The sequence below is a fragment of the Sturnira hondurensis genome, unplaced genomic scaffold, assembly GCF_014824575.4.
Source record: "Sturnira hondurensis isolate 20B ecotype Veracruz unplaced genomic scaffold, ASM1482457v3 Scaffold0008782, whole genome shotgun sequence".
NCBI lineage: Eukaryota > Metazoa > Chordata > Mammalia > Chiroptera > Phyllostomidae > Sturnira > Sturnira hondurensis.
In genome coordinates, this window is record NW_028081413.1 from 4280213 (window position 1) to 4296413 (window position 16201).

Sequence of the window (16201 nt, forward strand, 5' to 3'; positions counted from 1 at the left end):
TCACTTTAGGAATTCAGACAGTTAGTTCCTTGTCTTGAATGACTCTTGCAAGGCAAAGAAATACCGGCTCCTGTACGATCTTGTTTTTCAAAATAGAGAACGTGTTTAAAAGTTGTCCCAGTCCTATCTATCTACCCACCTACACACACACCATGCCTTTTCCCTGCGTGTCTTGTCCCTTCCCCAGGGCTGCTCGGCGTTGCCGGGAACAGAGAGGCCAGCTGGAGCGCTCCAAAGTAACCCTCCAGTGTCTTTGACGCCTGATCTTACTTCCACTGGTGCTTCACGTCAAATGTAAGGTGTGAGACCGGTCCTACTTTAGAGTGCACGGGTTGTTTTCCCACTGCCTGGGTGCACAGATGCGTTTTCTCGGCTCTCCGGTGACTCTGCCCGGGACTTCTGACCGCCCGGACGCCAGGGCGCCCGGGGGGCGAGAGCCCGGCCCATCCCCGCCCGGGGACCCTCGGGCTCCGCCGCCAGCCTCTCCTTCTGGGAAAGGCGCTGCCACAGCAGCCCTGACTCAGGAAAGTCGTCTGACCGCAGCCAGACCCCCTGCAAAGCATGCAGATCTGCGGCGCGGAACTTTAGTTTGCGGGGAGTTGGGGGGCTTTGCTTTTTAAGGCGCCGGATTGCAGGACGTGGCGAAAACAGCTCTGAGAAAGGAGGCGCGGGGCAGGGACACCGGGCGGGAGAACAGCAGGGGAAAGTGGGTCTCTTGACAGTCCCTTTCCTGCCGGAGCACCGGGACGCGCTAGTTTAGACATTCCTTCTCCTGCTTCGCTCGTTCCTAGAACCCCCCACCCCGCACGCGCGTCACGCCTCCTCCAGCCCTCCGCCCCGGGGGCTCCAGGGCCCGGACGCGGCCAGGGACTTCGGGGCACAGCGCTGCGGGGGCGAGGCGGAGAAAGCCGGGTCTCCACGCTAGAGGGGTGATGCCTCAGTCAGGATGTGTCTGAAGAATTGCTGGGGCGATTGTGTCCACTGAGGTAAAGTTAAATATTTATCCTCCAAGTTGTTGTCATTCTTTTTTGGTCTGTTTTGAAGAAGTTCAGTGCATTCAAACTCAGTTTAAAAGTAAATCCTGGTCTGAGGGGGAGCAGGATCCGCCGCTTGCCACTGGAGTTGACTTTTTGAAGGGTCTTCATTTAGTTCAGCAGTGGAGGGGAAGTTAGTTATCTGCAAACAATAGTGGTGCATTTACATACACGGGTGTAATGTGTGTCTATCTAAAAACGCATATACTTACATATCTATAATAAGGGGGAAAAAAGCAAGTGTCCCGGTTACAACTGAATCCAAATAAAATTTTCAGTAAGAGGCTCTCGCAGATGAAGAAAATACGAAAATCTCATTTCATTTGTCTTGGTTCGACTTAATGAAATTTGGAGACGTTGACAGTCTGGTCAATGTTCTAAGTAAATTAATGCGAAGGTCCTTAGGAAGAGACTGGAACACCTCTTGCCATTAATCTTAAAGCACTTGAAGAGTATGATTAAAAGAATGGGATCACTAAGCATTATCATCTCAAATAGCTGTGAACTGTCTCCACCCCTTTATTGTGGCAACAAAATAAACTCTGCAGTGGGAATGATGTTTCTTCCTCTTTATCTTTGTTTTTGTTTTGCTTTAAGGGCAAAGAAAGGAAAACAGAGCAAAGAAAACCACCTCAGAAGTCTCGTGTTTGCTGTTGTTAAAAGGCTGTTTCTTCATTTCTGATTTTCTTATCTTTCACTACAAAGAAAAAACTCGAAAGATGTGTCTGCGTTGGACGAGAAGAAAACACTAACAATAACAGTGAAGGTGAATTTGTTTTATTTCCTTTTTCCCTGAAAAAATTTTTTAATATCCACCAATTTAGCAAAGTCGGAAGCTGTGAACAGGTAAAAGAGGTTCCCTTGTCCGCGTCTATTTGCTGACTTTCATCACTTGCATTTGGTAGGCTTTTGTGTCAGATAGAAATTATGGAAAAGAGAAATAGGTATTTTGCCAAGAAACGACATTACACTTTCAAGCAGATTCCACCTGATTCTGCATTTGAGTGCTGGGAAGCGTGCTCGCGCGCGCTATTATCCCCTCATAAACCCCAAAGCCTTCATTAAATGTGGACAAAGAGGGGTGAGAACCCTATTACTGAGCATTCTGACAAAAACAGAAGCGGCGCCCCTTCTGCTCCTAGACCCCTAGAAAGGACACCCCGAAAAAGGGCACAAGTCGGTGTATTTACTTAAGAGCCCTGAGCTGGGCAGACCTTTCAGAGAAATACACAGTAATTAACATGTGAAAAAGCAAAATGCTGAAACGAAGGACGGTGGCCAACAAAAAAATAATAAATAAATCATGCTAAAAATTATTCTTCAAACCCTGCAGATTTCCAGATGCCACAGAAAATCAATGCAAACGCGCCCCCTCCTAACTGAGCACCCCCCCCCCCAACTGAGCAGACAGCTCTCCAGCCGGGTGCTGTTTCCATACGCAAGTGGGGTCGGGGCTGCCACCTCCGCTGGAGCGGCAAGAGTTGTTACCCTGAGGCCGTCGGGAGGGGAGGTAGGGGTGTCACCTTCCCTGCACCCCCCAGCCCACGACTCCCACCTGTTCCCTGCTCTCCTAGCGGAGGCGCCAGAGGAGCTGGGAGGATCAGCCGGGGTCGGGCTACAGAGAGCTGAAGCTCCTACCAAACCAAGGAGGAAACCTAAACAGGCCCCCAGAGGCCGAAGATCCGGCCAAAGGAATGTAGATTCTCGGTCCGAGTTACACGCCACAGCCTGCCCAGTCCCGGGGCCAGGCGCCCTTGCCCTGGTGGACAAAAGGCTCTTAGACCAAGCGGGTCTAGGAGCGAGTGTGAAAGGCAGTGGAGGGGGAGAGTTCCGCCCCGCCCCCCGCGCCCGCTGTGTGTCTGAGTGTGAAACACGTGCACTGGGAGCAGGCCTCTGGCCGCACGCGTCAGCTGGGGGAAGTTCGCCCACGCGGCTCCCTGGGTCCTGAACCCACACTTTTCCCTGTCCCCCACCCTCCGCTCAAGACACCCAAACTCCTCCCCGAATCCCGGCCACGCCTGCACAGGTGTGGGGCCTTGGACTGGAAGGTGCCAGAGAAAAGATACCCCGGAGGAAAGGCAGAGGGGGCAGGGGAGGGGGGCCAAGGGGCTGGGAAGAAAGATGGTCCTTCCAGAACTCAGACATTCCTATCTTCCTGTAATTGTCATCACACTCAATCTTTCCACCAAGACCCACGTTACCCAGAAAGCGGAGATTGATTCGCGGGAAAATCGTGCTTACGGAAACGTCTGGGTTTGACGCGGGAGGGCTCTTGAGACCTGCGCAGGCTTTGCTTAGATTCAAAAGTATGATTTTAATTTTCTTAATGAAGGCGCTCTCTAGAGCTCAGCTGGTAATGGCTGTGCTGAGTTTAATAGACTTCTGTCGAACGGAGAAAGACGGATAACTATCGGTTTTAAGTAATCTGCTCTAATGCAATTATTTTCCGAGGTTCGAATGTCATTGTGCAGAGTGGACAGCAGTGAATTAGGGCCCCGGGGACCGGGGCAAGGAGACGGCCTGAAGCACCAGCCGAACTGGTTTTGTAAGGTGGCCCTAACCTCACAAAAGGGGGGTTGGGGGTCGGGGTCGACGGCTTCAGAGCCCTTTCTTGGTCTGCACGTGTGATAACCTCTCCCTCCCTCTCTCCCTGTCTTCCTCTCCTTCTCCTCTCTCCTCCTTTCCATCCTCCCTCCTCCTGTCTCCATTTCTTTGCTCTCCCTGCTCTTCCCCTTTCTTCTCATCTCTTCCAGATTGCATGGGAATTTTCTTTCCTTTTCCTGTATTCTGTTTGTCTTTGTGTATTGCAGGCGAACCCATTTAGTCCAAAGTATTTCTCCAAAACACTCAGAAAGGAGTAGGTAGGCTCTTGGGATGTGTCAGCCCACTCACCTTTTGAAACCAGTAAAACCGGGAGGTTTAAGATTACTGATGACGTTGTGTGCACACACGCACAGTCAGTGCCAGGAGGAGGGTTACTTCTGTCTAAATACAGAACCAATCCAGGCCACTGTCCAAAACCAGCCCCAATCTTAGCTCTGACACCAATTGTCATTACTGGTAGTTTTTATTGGAAATTATCCGGACTCTTCTTAGCTCCCCACTTCCCTTTGCCTGGTAAACACAATCTCAGGCAAACGTGATTTTTAAAAAATAAAAACACGATTGGTAATTTCCCTTCTGACAGCAAGCAAGCCAAATCCGTGCAAGGAAAGGCTTGTATCTCACCTAGAAGAAGGATCTGAAAACGGGCAGGCAGGCAAGGCAGGGCCGCAGGCCACAGAGCTGAGCGCTGGGTGAGAGCCCGGCACCCTGAAGCCCAGCTCTCTGGTCTGAACCTTTGTCCGCGGCTATTCCCAGCCTCACTTTCCTCTCTATCCTCTCTCTCCGAGTTCTTGGGACTGACGCACAAACAGGGGTTCAGTAAGCCCCGAGTTACAGGTTTCTGTTCCAGACCCCGAGGTGAGGAAAGGGTAGCTGAATCTGGTGTGTCTCTGACTCAAGTTCCACAGACCCACTCGGCCTCCAGCTCTCAGCCTTGTACACCCTCTCCTTCCCTCTCTCCTCCTTTCTCACACACACCCACGTGCACAGAACGCATCCACAAAGCTCTGCACTATCTCCTCTTCTCTGACTCAGTCCTACACCCCCTCCCGTCTCGCTCTGCAGCGTCTCACGTCTTGAGAAAATAAAAAGAGGGAAGAACATAAAAACAAAACAAAAAACCTTTGGCAAAAGCCCTCAGGTCCCCCTGGCTGGGGAAGAGCACGGCTTGGGGTGCAGCCGGGAGCGAGGCCCCTTGCTGCTCTGGGTCCTGGGGACACCCCCTTGGAGGGTGAGGCTGGGTGAGGGCGGGGGGCGCTTTCCACCTTCCTCTCCTCGGCTGCCGGAGAGGAAGTCGGGACGAGAGCCAGTCCTCGGACCACAAAGATTCGCAGGACTTGGAGAAGCCGCGCAGGGCGGGCACCTCCTGGGCGCCACGAGGTGACTGCCTGGGATTCCACTCCTCGAACCAGGAGGTCTGCGCCCCGAAGAGCCGCGCTGGAACTTTGAGCGCTCACCCGCCAGCGCCCTTTGATGGTGGAGAAGGCCACTACAGAGCGCCCAGGCCCAGCCTGCCCCAGCAGCCTGGGTGATTTCTGACCTCGGGTGCCACCGGGGAGGGGAGAACGGTCCCTGGCTCAAGGAGCAGATTTGGGGCAGAGGAAGGGGTGACTGTCAGAACCTCTCTGTCTTCATCTCCTGCCTCCTTCTCTCTCTTTCTCTTGGATGAATTCCTGTGTCATCCCTTGGCGGTTCTCTGTGGGGAACCTGCTGGGGTGCGTTGTTTTGGTGACTTAGGAGAGCAGCAGCAAATTCTGCTTTTGAAGAGTTGTGGGAGAGGAGAGGAAAAGGATCCTATTATCCAATAGTGAGTTTTCCAAGCTTCCCCACCCCCAGCCAAGCAAAGTTATGAAAGGTTTGGTAAAAAGTGGAGGGAAAAAAACCCCAAAATGATTACCCACCACAGTCCCCAAGAAGGAACCTGGACAGAATAAGAATCACAACTCCTAACCTAGCTGGGGACTCTTTGCAAAGATGTCTTGGACTCCCAGCCTGTGCCACCATCCAGTGAGCCACTTGTGTGTGTGTGTGTGTGGGGGGGTGCACTCTGCAGACTCCACCCCCTGTCACCTCTGAAGCAACTGACCAGATTGGGTCTGAGGACACCCAAGGAGGCCCAACAGTTAGGTTTGTGTCTCCCTTACTTGTTCTCCTATTTTAAAAGTCAACAGAGGAAACCATAATTGTTTTTTCAGTAAATCAAATATGTAATTATGTTCCCACAGAATTAAGGCATAAAAATAATCTTTTCTTTAACCGTACTTAGACATTGTTAAAGGGCTGCCCGGAACATGGCATGCTTACAGAACAGGATACTTAAGGACAGGCTTTGAGGGTAAGGGACACTAAGGATGCCTGATGCCCCACCCCGCCACTGCCTTCACCTGCACAAGGGGGCGGAGGAGGGAGTCCTAAGGATATCTCAGGTGATAAGAGCTCCTAAAACAAACTAAACAATGTACAAAAACCAACACATTAAGGCACTTTTAAAGTAAGTTTCCCTAAAACAAGTTAGCGTCAAATACCTCACTGCAAAGTTAAGATTTTTCTGCTTACTTATTTATTCCGGTCTCTCAATGTTAATACAGTTTAAATAATCTCCTCAGAGGGTCGATATTGCCCACCACAGCAGAGCAAGGGCCGTTGTGTATGCTTTGAAGCTTATCCATTGGCCTTAGGACTTTTGAATGTTCAAGTGAAGTGTAAATAGAAAAAGGTCACAGATGACTGACAAGTTCAGGTTACTTAGCTCAATTATCAAAATTTTATTTCTAAATTATGGTCAATGTTGTTTCCCTGCTTTGCTGTAAACGACCTCGGGAAATCCAAAGGGAGTGAAGAATTCCCCCCAATGTCCCGCGCGGCGTGACTTATCTGTGCAGTGGGTCGGTGATACACGCCTCCTTCAGTGGTTCTGTGGAGCCCAAGTCTTTACAGTCAGTAACATGGCTGCCATGCTAATTCCAAGGCAGTCACTTCAGAGACACAATGATCACTAAATCTGGACGACGTTCTGAAGTATCTCTCATTCTGAACTGCAGACAGAACCTGCAGACAGTTTAGAATCGAATTCTCTGGGTAGTGTTGGCACGCCGTACTCAATGTCCACCTAACCAAACAGTGGATAGAATGCAATTTATAAATGCATCCCTCAAGAACTCACTTTCTCCACAATATCGTGGAGGTTCCCCTCTGCATTACTTAATTCCTATGACCAAGCTCTTCAGACTAAGGCTCGTACTGCCACATCTGGAACTGCTTCCTTTGCTCTTATCCCCCCCGCGCCCCCCCCGCCTCCTCCCTTCACCCAGTCAGCCACCAGTGAGAGAAATGGCTAGAGCCTCCCCTTCCACCATTGTATGATAGCATCAGCTTTTAATCAACGGGAGGCACTCCTATTTAAATTTGCAGGATAACTCTTTATTTCATTTATCTTTTCTTTTGGAGGAAAGTGAAACAAGAGCACCACCCTTATTAATTATAAGATTGATGGGGTGAAAAAAGCCAAATGGATTTGGCTTGCAAATTATTAGTAGGAGGTATGAATATTTATGATGGTGCCAGGAACCGCAGTCGTGAACCCTGGGTATCCAGCTCAGGAGACAGCCAGACCAGGGCACTCAGTGAGGGTTCAGCAGTTTCCCCAAATCTGACATGACACCAAGGGGAACTTGTAAATTACACCCAGGGTGGGCCCCCAGACAGTCAATCCCCTCCATCATCAACGTTAAAAAATTCTTAAGGTGAAAAGAGATACCTAAATTTTGCGAAGAAAAAATCTATGTTTGTGCTTTTCCCACTTGAGATTCACTTATTTTTTTAAATCCTCACCTGAGGATGTTTATTGATATTAGTCAGAGAGGAAGGGAGGGAGGGAGAGAGAGGGAGAGAGAGAGAGAGAAACATCAATGCGAGGGAGAAACACCCATCAGTTGCCTCCTGTAGGTGCCCTGGACCAGGGATGGGACCTGCAACCTTTTGGCATGTGGGACCACGCTTCAACCAACTGAGAGAACTACCTGATCAGTAATCATTTATGTTTTAAATCAAGTTTATCTGTAAAATATTTGTGACATACATTTAAAAAATCTAAAGCTATTTTCATTTAATGTAAAATATTGAAAACCTAAAATATCCTAGGTATAAAGAGGCTTTAATTAGATACAATCTAAGTTAGATACAGACAGAAAGGAGAAAGGAAAATAAAACAGCAATGGAAGAGAGATGAGAGGATAAGGGTTTTTCTTAAATTTATCTCTTTGCATGTTTTCCTTTTTCTACACAAGACTTACTCATGCTTTAGTCCCAAAGAGAAAATTTAAATAAAAACACGCAGGAAGAAAGGGTCAAGGTGGAAAGGGAAAAGATGAAAATAATTCAGTAAAAGACAATCCCTACCCTTTTTTCCTCCTCTTTTTTAAAAAAAGATTTTATGTATTTATTTTGAGAGAGGGGGGAATGGAGGGAGAGAAACACCAATGTGTGTTTGCCTCTCACGTGTCCCCGACCAGGGACCTGGCCCACAACCCAGGCATGTGCCCTGACTGGGAATCGAACCAGTGACTCTGCTGCACACGCTGGCACTCAGTCCCCAGAGCCAAACCGCCAGGGCTCCTCCTCTTGATTATACCTGTAAGGGTTTTGTAGCGCTTTGGAAAAGGGGCAGAGAATTTGAGACTTTGAGACTTTATGAACTAAACTACGATCTCACCAGAGGATCTCTTTTCTGTAAAAGAATCATCGAGCAGGGGCTGACCCAGTCTCGTGAAATTAGGTCATTCTGATGTCAGAGCCAGCTTGGCACAAACGTTTTGAAAAGGAAGACAAGTTGTTTTCAAAACAGAAATGCTAAGCATCCTGAAAAGCACAAGCTATTTAAAAAATGTTCCCCAAATTTTCTGAAAAATCTATATTTATATTCTCTTACAATTTCCACAATTGTAAGAGAGTATTTGTGCTAAATTGTTGTGTTACGTATACCTGCCTTAATTCGTCTATTCTGTGTAAGGATATATTTTTTTATTGCATAAAATTAATTTTAAAAATTGTAGCCGGGCCTATTGGGTCTATGGTGACACTGGTCAATAAAACCATGTAGGCGTCCAGTGCACAGTTCCATAACACAGCTTCTCTGCACACTGCATTGTGCGTCCACCACCCGAAGTCTCTGACTGTGGCCGTGTGGTCCCTTTGCCTGCCTCCCCGCCCCCACCCTCCTTTCTGTCTGGCAGTCACTGGAATGTTGTCCGTGCCTATGTGTGTGTTATTTTTCTTAATCCCTTCACCTTTTTTTTTCCCAAGAAGCAATACCACTGACAACAATTTACTTAAATTCAGAAACCTTGAAATTGATGCATCTACTATCAATCACACTTGGTAGATACATAAAACACACTCAACATTTGTGTATCAATAGTGGCACATACACAAATCTGTTTTGTTCAGTTTAAATGCTCTTCAACATGTCATTTCACATTTTTCCTGGAACATGTTATGGGTTAGTCATCCTGTTTCAGCTGATTGTTAAATCTGTAACCTGATGAAAATTCAAAATAGAGTATTTGCTTGTCATGAATTTCAGAGTGAAAAGGTGGGCTTTTGGAATAATTTGGCCACCCTCTTTTTTTTTTCTGACAAAGAATTGGAGTGCTAAAGGTGGCAATTGACTCATAAAACTAATTAGCTCAGGCTTCTAAGTCCTGAGTCGAATTTTTCTTACGATACGATGCTTCCCCATCTCCTGCTCTTTATGTTAGAGTAGTATTTATAATACCACATGCTGACTTTTCTACTAATATTTTTCTTTCCAGCACACTGACAATGAAATTCTTATTAAATAATAATAAGGTATTGACTGGTCTGTTTGCCAATATGAAGATTTGTTGTTGATCTGTGATGTCTGTATTGATTAGGCAAGAATGAGATCTATTTCCTACCCAAAGGATAAATAGATCTCAGCACTGGCACAAAAACAAACTTTGTATTAATAGAAATCCTAACCTTCTCTATTTATTGGTTATGCATCAGCTCAGTCAATCAAGCTAGGAACAGATATAAATAGGAATAACTGAGAGCGATACCTCAAAATCTCCAAAAATGTTCACTAGGGATATTTAAACTGACGTGAGAATCCCTGACTTCAGCACTAGTAGCTTGCTTCCAGGTAACCTTCCCGTCTGGCTCTTCTCTTTACCCCAAATTGAATCCTACACGTGCTCCATATATTTTACATTAAGGGAATCCTATTCATGCCTGAGATGATCTCATATTTATGATGTGGCCTCTTCTGTCAAATTGTTATTTCTGTAGCTTGCTGTCAAAAATGTCACTCAAAGTTTTCTTTCCACCTCTCTTTACCTTCTGTCATAGTAACTTGGAAGGTCTAATCTAAGTAGAATCTACTTCCCCTATAAAATACAACCAGGAGAACTTTTTGTTTTCACTTCCTGTCTGCCTTCCCTTGCCCCTCTCCTCGGCTTTATCTTCCTTCTGTTTAAGGGCTGTGGGCCACTGTGTATCCTTGTGATAAACTCCTTCACCCAAGCAGTTTCTCTTAGGGTTCCAAAGCCTAACATTTGTGAGAAAAGTTTAGGTATAAATGTATTTGGCCTACTTTCTGAGTCTATGATACTTAGGTTAATACCTAAACAAGAAAGAGAAAAACATCAAAATAAAAATGCCCTCCAATTCCAGAAGGTTTTGGAGCATTAATAGCAGATATTTGATTTTTGAAAATGTGAATAATAAAATAGTGAACTTGTTAGCATTTACAACTCTTTTTCTTTTTTAGTGTGAACTCCTTTTTTTGCTGTTTCTATTTCATTATTTTTGCATGAATATGATAAATGGTCATTAGCTCTAACCATTTTTATTTAATGCTCATAAAAACTGGTAGGTTTTCAAACAGATGTGTCCTGATATGGTTCAGTGAATTTAGTGGACTTCTCATATAAATGGAGTAATAAATGGAATATGGAAGATGAATTTTATACCCTTGTTTACCTCTTCCAGAACTCACCGTGATTATAATTACAAATAGTGTTTATTTGTATTATACGACATATACACCATTGTGCAGACATCGCACAAACCTGAACTTGATCACTGCCATCTAGAGTCTATAATCTGAGATAGCATTGACACCAACAAATACAGAGAAACATGGACCGACAGGAGGTAGGGCACAGTTATATTTATATATTCTTGTTTTATGAAAAGGAAACTGTAATGAAGCCCAGTTCATGAACAAACAAATATTTACCTTCTTTCCATTTAAATATTTTTCTTTCAGATCCAAATAAGTGGTTGGAAAATAAAGAATAGTTCATTCCAATTATTTTCTATCAATTAGGGGTACACTTGATTAATAACTGTTCCCCTTTTAACATTTTAAAAAGTGATCAACAAAGAGAAGAAGGTAGCATCAGACTGAAGAGGATGTACAAGGTTAACTAACAAAGGCGGGAGAGCCCAGTGGGATCCAATGAACAAAACAAACTGATGATTGAAACAGAAACAGAGGCATGGACACCTGGAAGAGATCGAGAGCTATCAGAGGGGATGAATGAAGGGAGGGTTGAGGGGAAGTCCTGGATGAAAGGACTCTTATGCAAAGACTGATATGCATAACTTGTAGACACAGACAACACTTCGGTGATGGCCAGAGGGGAGGGCAGGGTGAGGTTGGGGGTGCAGGGATGGCGGAAGGTTGGCAAAGATGGGGAAATGGGGACATCTGCAATAGGGTCAACAATAAAAATAAAGAAAAAAAGCTATAGGCAGAATGCCTGTACATAAATGCTGACTCAGCCACTAATTATGTGACCTTAGGCAAACTAACTACCACTTCTAAACTTTTCATAGGGTTTGACATGAAAATCGAATGAGTTAATGCACAAAGGAATTTACCCTAGTACTTGGTTCATGGCATGAGGCTTCAATGGATATCAGTTCCTATATTACTATTATTATTATTATTATTATTATTATTATTAATGGCTAACCCCATACCCTCCCTATAAGTTAGGTAGGTCCACCTATGAACAGTTCATGAAATTCAGATATCTTTAGATACCTTTTAGTTTTACTAGTCCTGTAGAAACTCACTGTTAGTACAGTTTCACAATTTGATCTACGTTCCTCTGTTCACTTCAGTTATATCCTTGTATCTACATAGTTATGTTTAGTATTACACCTTTAAAAAGACCCAATGGCACACATTTTGCAGGCAAGTCACTGAATAAATAGTTTACAGGGTTGTTTGTCAGTGAAATAATGTACAGATGGGAAACACAAGACCCATGGGCCAATAAAACCAGCCCTCTGCCTTGTTTTATCCAGCCAGGCACTTTGTTTCTACCCAGGGGCAGTGCCCAGCTCCTTGCCCCTAGTTAAGGCATAGTTACATTTATACAGTCCCCAAATTACATTTGGCCCTTTGAAGGCAGCTGCGAGGCTGATGTGACCCCCGGTGAAAGTGAGTTTGACACTCCTGAATAATGGGAAGACCACTAGACTGGAAGCTATAGAAAAACTAGATTCTAAATATGATTTTGTCACCAATTTAAATGTGACTGGGCCTCAATTTCCTCATCTGTAAAACAGGTCAAAGTAGAAAATATTCAAAGTCCATTCTGGCTCCAACAGTCAAAGATTACGTGACTCACCTGGGGGCCTTTCTCCAGCAGAACTTTTCCCCAAGTGTAGGTTCAGTAACTACGATATGCCTGGCCCTCTGCTAGGCCCAGAGGAGTGATTTACAGCCCAGTGGAGGGGTACACATTACATTCCAGTGCGGTAAATGTTCTGTTGGAGGCATGTGTGGGGAGTTATAAGCCCAGGTATATCATCAAACCATCCAACCATTGGCAGCAAACTTGTAACCAACAGGAAGATAAGAGATAGCTTTGTAGAACAGTTGGCACCTGAATGGAATCTTGAAGACGAAATAAGAGCTAAGGGTGAGGTGAGGAAAAAGGCATTCCGGGTGGGACTAGTATGCGCAAAGAAACAAAACAGATGAGGTTGTAGAGAGAACTGGTAGTTCTGTAAGGCTGAGGGTGTGGGAAATGCTGTAGGGCAGAGGGTGGGGGTAGTTAGGTAGAGATGAGGCTTCCCCTCATCTTTTCTTGTCTCTGTAGTCATTCCTATGTCCTCCTTCGGCTTTGGGACCCTCCCTCCATTTGCTGATGACATCTCAGTCGATATCTTCACCCCAGACTTGCTCTTGAACTTCGACCTACATCTTCAGCTCTCCATGGACATCTCTGTATGTCTGGAGGTGCCCCAGACTTGTGATTTGCACCCCCAGGAAACACCTTCCCCTGTGTTTACTATTGTAGTAAATGGTATCACCATCCACTTGGATGCTTGTGCTAGAAATTTAGATTTGAGCATTGTTACTTCTCTTCTTTATCACCTATACCCCCAGTCCAATCAATTCCCAGACTTAATCATTGTACCCTACAAATGCATCCTTACCCCATATGCTTCTTTTTTCCCCCACGGCCACCATTGTAGTCCAAGCTTCCGTTCTTTGGACTTGATGGGTGGGGCTCTGGAATGAAATCTGATCCCATCCTGTGCCCATTTAAAAATCACTTGAAACATATACAATTTTATTAATCAATGTCACCCCAAAACATTTAATAAAATTAAAAAGTAATATAAAATCCTCTAATGGTAATGCACTGTTCTCAGGATAACGTCTGAATTTCTTAACCTTGTTCTAAGACCTTGATTGATCGCAGCCCTGTCCCCTCACCTCCAGCCCCATCTCGGATCCCTTCATTCTTTCTGATCTAGTCACAGTGCTCTTCTCCATGTTGCTCAAATGGTATAGCCTTCTGCTTGCCTTAGGTCTCTCGAACCTTCTGTCTCTTCATTGTGGAAGTCTCTTTTCTCCTTCGTCTCCCCTCTCTAACTGGGCTAACTGCTATTCACTTTTCAGATCTCCAGTTAAATGCCATTTCCATGGGGACGTTTTCTTGACCATTTATTTTCTCTCTAGGGTAAGCTAGATTTTTGATGATCATAATAACATTCAAATTTTTTGTAGTATTATTGTATTCATATCTAATTAATTATTAATTATATAATTACTTGTTTAATATCCGTTTCTCCTGCTCAACAGGGCATTTTATAAGGATAAGGTCAGGCATGTTTGATTCCCCATAGTACTCTCAATGTCTAATAAATATTTTCTTTGAAATAAAAACAAGAAGGGAAAGGAACAGTTAAATAAGTGTCCACTGGATTTAGGAACTAAGAGGTAATGGTGATGTTGGAGAAAGCAGTTTCAGTGGCGTGGTCTGGGCAGACGGGGAACTGGTCTGAGGAGTGAGAAGGAGGGGAGAAAGTGGCGGCAGTGGGTATAAACAAATTTTAGATTTTAGATACGAATAAGATAAGAATCTTATTCATGGGAAACATAAAAACAATCTGGCAATAAACAAGAGGAAGATGTAGGATCAAGGGATGTCTTATTTTTAAATGTAAAAGAAAACTGAGCCTAATGATTTAGCTGAAGAGAGAGCGCTCAAGGAGAAGATCTACAGAGTGATGGAGAGACTGAGGATATAGGAGCAAGAAGCTCTAACTTAACGGAGGAAGGTTGCTGTACAAGCTGGGCTCCAGAGCACACGTTTTATGAAAGTCAGAAGTGGCCTCTTCATGGAGTCAAGAAGAAAGGAGGTGAAGGCAGGTGTGAATATGGATTGAATGGAAGCACGGGCCCCAGAAGATAATGTGGGGTCTGCTTGATAGCCTAGATTGGACCCCCAGTTGTAGGACATACTCAGAGAAAGGGAGTGGTGGGGAGAAGACATAAAAAGAGAGCAAAAGCTTAGGATCACTGTTTAGGGGAATGAGAATGGAAGCTGATCAGGATCAGGTCAAAAGATTGCTGAACCTCGGCATAGGAGATTTGTGGGGCCAACCATCCATATCACTGTGTAATTTTCTCTAGAAGTGCCAGCAAGTTCAGTGAAGGAGTGAGATGCATGGATTCGTCCACGTCTGAGAGTATGCAGGGAAAGAACATTTGGGAAGTGGGAAATAAGAGGTTGGGCTTTAGTATTTGAATTACTAAACCACTGGGTGTGAGTTAGATAGAAGAGAAAGTGAAGACACAAGATGATGACAGACAGGGAGTAAAATTAGTGATACGGGGATTGCATGTTTTCTTAGACAAGGAAAAAGAGAGGTTCTGAGAGCTGGGAGGGTGTGCAAAGTGGAGTGAGGGATTTTGTTGAAATTTAAGATGCAGAGATGGAATTTACCTGGGAATAAGTGGACTAGATTGGCCATGGAGACTGATATTATAAGAGGCATTTCATGTGTCCCCTAAACATTTTGACAACACCCTCAATTTCTTCTCATCTCATTTCGTGACAGGGGTCCCTTTTATGATTCTTGGGTCAGATCATCAAGTAAGTAAGTAAGTAAATAGAAGTAAACACATAAATAAAGCAAAGGAGAAAATGGGGGTGGGGTTTATTCATTAATTCTTTTTCAGTTTAATTCCAGTTAAATGTTTAGTTAAACATTCAGTTAAATATTTAGTGTGTGAGCACCAGGTTCCAAGGCGTTGCTCTGTGGTAGAGGAGATTCAGTGTTTCCATTTGAGCTACATTGTTCTGTTAACTTGGTGGAGAGTTAATTTGGTGGCGAGGGGGTGGGAGCAGGGTCGGACTGAGACAAGACTAGGAGCAGCAACATTAGTGGCTTCACCATCTAGTAGCTCGATCTGTGACTTCAGTGTGATTTTTTCTTTTCCAGTGTATTTTTTTAACCTGTCTTTGTCTTAGTTCCTTCATTTGTATAATGGAAACGAGAAGAGTACCTATCTTGTAGGTTTGCTGGGAAATTACTTATTTATAATGATGCCTTACAGATTCCATGTCTGGAGGAAGAAAGGTACAAAATGAGCCTGGAACGTCTCGCAGCACCTGACAGTGAGGAAGGACTCACAAAAAATGACGGGGGCTGTCAAACGGGACATGAAGCCAGCCTGGAGGGGCTTCATGGATCAGATCAGAGATAATTGGAGCATCCAAATAAATAAGCAAGTAATGGATTATAGTATGCTGAATAAAAGAAGAACCTGTGAGTCTAGACTGATAAATAGATCAATAAATAAAAAAGAGAAGGCTCTCTTTTACAGTAGCATGTCAACTAATAAATATAGAAGGAATAATGACATTTTTTAAAAACAACATTTTGCAACCATCATAGAAAAAAATGATTCAGGCAAGAATCATCAGTGAATACCAAATTTAGTACAGGAAAATGAATGAATACCAGGATATTTGCATTATATAGAACTATCTTACTATAAATTACTTATTACAAAAGGGAAAATATTACTCTTCAGTTGAGAAAAAAAGAGCACTTTAACGAAGCAATCAAATCTAACATCACCAAAAAAGGTGGTTTGTCCCACAGTGAGATCATGAGAACACGATCAGCCTTCTCGGCATTCCAGCCCCCAAGGCAGGCCCTGAGCATGGTCAGGGGCCACAGTACCCACACCCACGTGGAGGAACATTCTATGAGATGACTGG

The 16201-nt window shown here is 44.6% G+C and overlaps 1 long non-coding RNA gene across 2 annotated transcripts; it reads left to right on the plus strand.

The window, feature by feature from the left end:
- Positions 1-287: 287 nt before the first annotated feature.
- On the plus strand, positions 288-15697 carry LOC118993620 (uncharacterized). 2 transcript variants are annotated; one of them, XR_005067892.1, is made up of 3 exons: positions 288-299; positions 792-986; positions 1632-2329. It is a non-coding gene; the product is annotated as an uncharacterized LOC118993620 (long non-coding RNA). The 2 variants fall into 2 exon arrangements; XR_005067893.1 differs by lacking the exon at positions 288-299 and adding an exon at positions 15532-15697 and having other exon boundaries at positions 739-986; positions 1632-1800.
- Positions 15698-16201: the final 504 nt, after the last annotated feature.